This window comes from Rhododendron vialii, chromosome 10a, assembly GCF_030253575.1.
Source record: "Rhododendron vialii isolate Sample 1 chromosome 10a, ASM3025357v1".
Taxonomy (NCBI): Eukaryota; Viridiplantae; Streptophyta; class Magnoliopsida; order Ericales; family Ericaceae; genus Rhododendron; species Rhododendron vialii.
Genome location: NC_080566.1, coordinates 29,047,501 through 29,055,000, shown reverse-complemented (window position 1 = coordinate 29,055,000; position 7,500 = coordinate 29,047,501). Strand labels below are relative to the sequence as shown.

The following is a 7,500-nucleotide window of genomic DNA, read 5'->3' as shown; positions in this document are numbered from 1 at the left end:
AAATATATGGGGATGCAAGTAGGGATTTGAAATGCAAATGAAATTTGGAATACTGGGGGAGAGTTGCACTTACCTCCCCTGGATTTATGAACAAATTGCAGGAGAGAACCCTAATGTTCCTGAAATTGCTTTACCTTACCCATTTTAACCACGGGCATAAATGGTAAACATTGTGTATTCACTGTTTGACGACCCCTCCACAGAATGACTTTTTTTTCATCAAAAAGTCTGGGAATAAAATTTGAAATAGAACTCTAGATACAATTATGTTTGGAGCCATTGGATGTATGTGGGTTCGTGTGCATCTAATGGCTCTGGACACAGTTATGTATATATCATTTCTCTTTTTTCACTGCTACATGTGAATGGTTGATAATCAATAGAAAGGCGTGATCATGGTGCTAGGTTTTGGAGGATTTCAATCCCCAAAGGTGCAATGGTCAGGTGTTGGTTAAGACAAGAATTTTAGTAATCAAGTGTAGCTATTAAAAACGGTTTTAATTATTTAATTTATTCTTGAGGGGGAATATGAATACTGTGGTTGTTACGTAAGGGTCAGGATCTCTACATTGGATGAACTGACAATTTTTTGGGAGGGTTCAAACATTGTAATTATGTGTGGTAGATATCTTGGGGACTACTATTTTTTAGTTTTTGTTATAGTATTATGTGCAATATTATTTTTTTTATAAAAAAATTCAGAGGACAAGAGGTGAATTGAGTTTTTACGATCAGAAGTAATAGAAGAGTTTCTCACTCTTTGGAGCTTTCAATGCATTAAAAAATAAAAAAGTTCTAATCATTTGTCATAGTCATTCCTCACTCAGCTATTTTTACCCACACCTACATATGTAATTGTGGACCGTACTTGTTGATCCAAATTTAAAATCTCACTCTGTTAATAACTTTTTTAGCCCTGTTAAAATGCCAACAAAATTCAAATAAGAAAGTTCAAAACATAAAGATATGTTATACTAATAGATTTGAAACTAGACATATTTTCCCTCCATGACTACTATTTAGTATAAGAGTTGAATAACATTGTACGCTGTCAAGTGGAGTAGTAGTAAAAAGTAAGGGAACATCTCGTGATTTGATTTCAAGCTGAGGGGAGTTATTGCAATAATTGGAAACCTCAAGGTATAAGACTGTACTGTACTTCATCTTTAGATTTTCAACTTTCAAGTGACGAGAGGGGGAATCATTTCGGCCCACGAGAAAAGATGGTAGGGTGATCTGTCATTGACAGACGGATTTACGGTTGGATTCGATCTCCGCCGTAGGATCTGTAGCTGTCACTCTTCCTTTTCCGACCTGACGCGTCAGCTCTGGGTGTCCGGGTGCTGGGCTTTGTATCGCGACATGTTGGGGTGCGCTTGTGCCGGGTCGGATCTTGGGAAATACTAGGTCGTTAAATGGCCCTCGTTTTTTTTAAGCACGTTTCCTAATAAATTTTCTTCCAAATTAGTAATACAATTACTATCATTTCTCTATCTATTTATCTCCATTCATTACCCGAAAAACCCAAACCAAACAAAGTTGCTAATCATTGCTCGACTTAGCTCAAAATTACTACTTCCTGTGTCCCAAAAAGAATAATAATTTTTTAAATTTGTATCATTTTTCATCGCTTATATCTTTCAATTTATAATATTTTTCTTGAATTTGAAAACTTTTTTTTTTTGGTTTGATTAACGTTGTTAATTTACAACAATTGAGTTGGAAAATTGTGAACGAATTCCAAGGCCTTCGACTTTCCCGAGCTTTGTCAATTTCTCTTACTCATGGCTGGAGGGTTTTCCCCTCTTCATTGCAGCCATCATTCCCGTAATCATGTTTTGGTAGCAATTGTGGCTTGTGCTTAGGATCTAGACTCTAATGTCTCTCGGTCTCCTTGTATTGAGCGTATGGGCTGGTTTAGTTTCCATATCATTGAATTTGGAAGGATTTGTTGTAATTTGCCTTTATGACTTTAATGAAATGTGCTTCGGATACAAAAAATATATGTTTTGGTAGTAGCTCAAGAGTCTATTTCATGCCTTATATAGGGTAGTCCTATCTCAAAACTCTATTGACAAGTTCCACGAATTTCTCCTAGCAAATTCTGATATTGTTCTTCAGTGAGAGAGAGGCAGACGCTGAGTCAATTCACAGAGAGGCAGACGCTGAGTCAATTCACCAAGGCTGCTCACGGTGTATTTCATGAGTCGTGGTTCTAATCAAATTATCCTGCGAGACAAACATCGATTCACACTCAACATCATTCAGTAGACGGCAAATCTGTTTTAAGAAGACTGTTAAACAAAGAATTCGATTTGCAACTTTGTATCAGTTCACGTTTATTGTTATTCGATTGCTATAATATGGAGTACTTTCTATTATTGTGTAATGAAATTGTATTCTGGATTCATGTCGAATGTTATTTTTTTTTATAAGTTCTTCTACAACCACAAATATTTGTACCAACACTTTTAAACACATTTATTAGAGCCCATACACACTACACAATCAGTGTTTGTGAGACACTGAGACTCACAAGTACATGTGAGTAGTTATAAAATCTACAATTTTCAAACTGTTAAGGCTCGTCTCAGTAAGCATTTGTTTTGAGTTTCATTCGTCGATTAAATAATAAAATCCAAGTCTCAATTTTAAAATCATTGAATAAATCGGTCAAATCGGAGCCTGAAAATATTTGACTCAATTAGACTCATGAACGACGAACCCAAATAAATTATTATTGAGATAAAATAATTTATCCAAAGATATAATTTTATAGAGGATTTAGATAAATTTATTACTGTTTATCTTGTATTTCCTTGGGTATATACTCCAGAGAAATTGACGTGGCTTATATATCTAAAATTTTGCTCCAAGTCAAGCCTCCTCTCAATCGCGATTTTCATGTTAGAGCTTCCTCTCCCTGATGGAAATTTGGGAAAGACTACAATACACACTTTTTATTTGGGTGTGTATCATATGCACTCCCAAAATGTTATGAATTATAAAGAAAATGTTACGAATCGTATAAAGATTACGAGATATACCAAAATGTTATGAATCATAATTAAAATGTTACGAATCGTACTGCTAAACCCGTACGTCGAGTATAGTTTGATTTTAGCTCGTAAGGTTTTGTGAACAAATCAATCAATTGGTGCAAACTCAGTTGGCCAGGACTCTTGCATTTCACTAGGAGGTCGGGAGTTCAAGTCTCCCTACTTGCGTGTGGGTGTTCTTCCCTTAGAGGGCTTTTCTTTCTTTCTACCCTTTAATAGGCTTATTTCTTGAATTGGTTGAGTTATTATGCTTGGTTGTCTCGTGAACTCTCACAATTGATGTAGTGTCCCGGATTTGTACTTTGTACTTTGTATCTTATGTAAAATGATATCTTTTATCGATTGACAAAAAAAAAAAAGTTTTGTGAACAAATCTCAAGTTTAACTCCAACATAGGCCAGCTCGGCTTGTCAATGTTTGATTGGGATTGGGTTTGAGCTCGATTTCGGTGAAAACTTAGCAAACAAATCTAAATATGCTAAAATTTATCTGGGTCAGCTCGTTTACAATCCTAGCTCAACTGTTTTATTAGCATTTTAAGTTGAATGAGGCCTCAAAATTTTTTTTTTGGACCAAAATTAAATTCGATTTATATATAACAAACAAAAGAAAAACACAGTACAATAAACACGGACACTACCAGTCCAAAAGTACAAAAAACAAATACACCAAACAAAACAAAAATAAAATAAAAATCACTTGGAGCCAAGACGCCGGAGTTGGATCCGTAAATCACACTCGTGAAGGGGATTGGAGTGGGCAAGTATGGACACAGAGCAAACTCTCCTGGATGGTTCCGCCGCACCAACTTGAGCTCGTTCAAGAAAACTCTACCGGAGGCCTCAAATTATTGAGTGTGGGTGAAGTTTGCATCACTAGTTTTAGGGAAAATGACGGCCAATGAGGTGTTTTAATAATTATAATACCCATCAAAAACATTTACAGTATTGACAAATATTCTCAGCATATCCTTGACGGGTATGGTATTAATTATCAAAACACGCGCTGGGCCGTCATTTTCCCCTAGTTTTACAAGTTCACCAAAGAGGCTCAAAAATAGAAATCTGTTATCATACTACGCATAATACTAAGGTTACCAATCCATTTGTACTGATAGTGTACAGACTGCCTGTCTTGTGGGGCCCATTTAATGATCTCATACAAACGATCTGATTTGTTCACTAAGTTTATAATAATTTGCAATGAGTCTCGTAAAAAATCTCACTTTAAGTGATTCATCAAATTGTCTAATTTTTCATTCAAAATTTAGGATCGAGTCCTGAACGACGCGGATCGTTACTATGGGTTTCATGTTGAGGTAAAGTGTTTTTTCCCCCTGATACGGCTAGATAAAATAGAACACCCCCAGATGGCCCGGATCCAGAATCATACTACTTTTTAGATCAAAATAAGAGGTGGCATGTGAAGAACATCAATGCAACCGTTACTTTGACACCTTCCCAAAGGACAATTATCCGACCCCCAGAGAGAGAGAGAGAGAGAGAGAGAGAGAGCAAGGCCCTTTTAGAACTGGACATCATTATATTGAGGGTTTATTTTTAAATTTGGTTTCTCTGGTGTGGGTTTAGATTAAAAGTCAAGTGATTTATTTTTTTGCTTTTATTTATATTTTTTTCTTATTTGTTTGTTTTGCTTCAAATTTTTGTGATTTATTGATTCATCTCGACTAGAGGAATCGAAAAGGTAAAAATTTTGATTGAAACTCATAATGTTTTGAATAAAGACAAAAATAAGTTTAAAAAAACAGTCAAAAATAATTTTTACCTTTTCGATTTCTCTCGTCGCAACAAATCAATAAGTCACAAAAATTTGACGCAAAACTAACAAATATGATTTTTTTAAATAAAAACAAAAAAATAAGTCAGAGCGAATCCAAATCTAGAACAGCTATATTGGAGAGAAAAGGACAATTTCGCTTACCAAAAACCACATGGTTCACAGAAATGGAACTCTTTACTCTATCATTGAGAAGAGAATTTTGAGCAAAATCACAGTACAGAGGAGTATGGAATTGAACTCCAGATTAACCATCCTTCTCCACCAGGCTCCCCCTCAGCTGAACTAAAAATTGAGTTTCCTTCTGTCTTGTTGTCGCAAGCTTAAATGGCCCCTACTAGTGGATAGTGGTAGTAGACGGTAAGATCAATTTTTGATAAATTAATCGAGATGCACGTAAGCTAGTCTGGATATCAGGTGTTATTGAAAAAAGAGGCACAAGCAACGTCGTTTTCATACACTGCTAATAACTCTAAGGGAAATAATTTTTTATTAACGTTACTCCCCTGCAAGTGTATTTTTGCACCAAAAATACACTTGTAAGGGAGTGGCATTAACAAAAAAGAGAGTGGCAAAATCAGCAGCCTAACTCTAATTGCAGCATTAACAAAGTACTACTTTTTTGAATTATTCAAGCTCGATTTAAATTTCAACACACGTACATACACGTGGAACTAACATGTACCATGTACCAATTTTTGAGATCGAATCACTTGTACATGAAAGAACCTTTGTACATGTGTTTCTATGCAATTTTAGTCGCATAATCGCTCCAATATCTCTTATGGTAAGACCGTAAGAGACTTTTGCGCAAATGGCAAGAATAGCGAGAGGAGAGATACAAAAGTATGGTGTACAGGAGACCAGATGCCACAATTTTTGGCAACCCCAGGACTTAGTCAATTTGACCAAACTAGAGTTCCCATCTGAAAACTTTGTTTTACTCCTACGTTGTCCTGGTTATCTTAACTAAGAAGTTAATTCGTATAGTACTTCAGTTGGGTGAAGTGTTCCACACTTCACCAGTTTAATACTACTATCAAATTCTTTGTTCAACTTGCCCACAGGCCACCATACGAGAATGGTCATGTCCAAAATGATTACAAAGTCGATGTATACTTCAGTTGTCATATCTTAATTTTTTTTTATTCAATGGCACCCGAATCTAAATTATGCGCATATCGACTGTTCTCTTTTCTAGTTCGGTTAAATGTCAGCCATCCATCTCGAGACTAGAGATTCACAAAAAGTTTCTCTCTTCCGACAAGCCTTAAGAGGTTGCCAAATTTCAAACTCATGATGTTTGAATTAACAACTCATCTGCTGCTTGAGCTACCCTAGGGTTAAATAGTGGTCATATAAGAGCATCCGCAATGATAATAATCAAAATCAATAACTAAAATATGTCACATCAGCGTTTGATTATCTATTTAATTCATAATCAAACTTAACAACCTTTACCTCCACATTGGTTACTTTTACATCCCTGGACAAAAGAACCCCACAATACATAATGCACATTTGTTCAATTACAAAAGAGTTCCAATGTGAGGTGTTTTTGAGTTATTGAGTTTTGAGTTTGGTTATTAAGTTTAGTTATTGAGTTTTCGTTATTGATAAAAATTATTAAATTTGCTTATTCACAATGACCATGCTCTAAAATTCTGAAACAGTTTTTCTAAAATCTGAAGATTCTGAAAAAGTTTTTCTCAACAATCACTGGGTCTACGGAAAAATTATTCAGTGCTCTTAATGTACCATCACGTCATATCCTTCCACACATTCATGAGTCCTAGAATTAGAGGGGTGAGTTGACGATAAATTTTTGTCTTTGGTATAACGTCAAAATACCAATTATTTTCAACAAAAATACCAAAGTGTCTAAAGGGTACCCTTTTTTCTTGTGTGGGTATTTTCAACCCCTCCATTTAGACAGTTTAGATAAGAAATCAAAATTACCAAAATTACCCAATTCCACTATAAACCTTCTAAAAAATATAAGTATTTATTTTCAATTTTCAAATTTGAAAATAATGTGCTTATAAAAATAAATTTTTAATTTTTTTTACATCATTCCATATTGCGTATTTTTAAATGAGCAAGTCTATTATTTTTAAGCTTGAAATTGCAAAAAAAAAGATACTCATTTTTACTTTCTTGAGTTTCTAGAATGTAGTCCGTTATACTTTCTCAAATAAATATTTAAAAAATAAAAATTTAAATTTAAACTTCAAAAATAATGAACTTGCAAAAATAATTTTTAATTTTTTTTTGCAAAATTTAATATTCCATAGATCTTATCGAGATTTATTAAACAAGATCCATATTGCATAATATTATTTTTATTTTAACAAGCCTATTATTTTTAAATTTAAAAATTACAAATAAGTACTTTATATTTATCAAACAAGATCCATATTGCATAATATTTTTTTTATTTTAACAAGCCTATTATTTTTAAATTTGAAAATTACAAATAAATACTTTTTTTAACGGGCCTTACTGGAACACCACCCCAAGTATAATGCCTTCCACAAGCAGAAAATTTGGACACGTTAGGTGCCCCAAGACCACTGAATATCCAATCAGTGAATGAAGTTAAATTGAGAACAGAAACTTGTTCTGGCCAGCCATATTATCCTCC

At 34.3% G+C, this 7,500-nt stretch overlaps 1 protein-coding gene across 1 annotated transcript in view; it reads right to left on the bottom strand.

The window, feature by feature from the left end:
- The window catches only part of LOC131303435 (actin-7), a 2,977-nt gene extending 2,944 nt beyond the window's left edge, over positions 1-33 (bottom strand). The window contains exon 1 of the mRNA XM_058330303.1: positions 1-33. This exon is cut by the window's left edge and continues 139 nt beyond it. The gene's annotated coding sequence lies outside the window, so the exon portion shown is untranslated.
- Between the last annotated feature and the right edge of the window lie 7,467 nt (positions 34-7,500).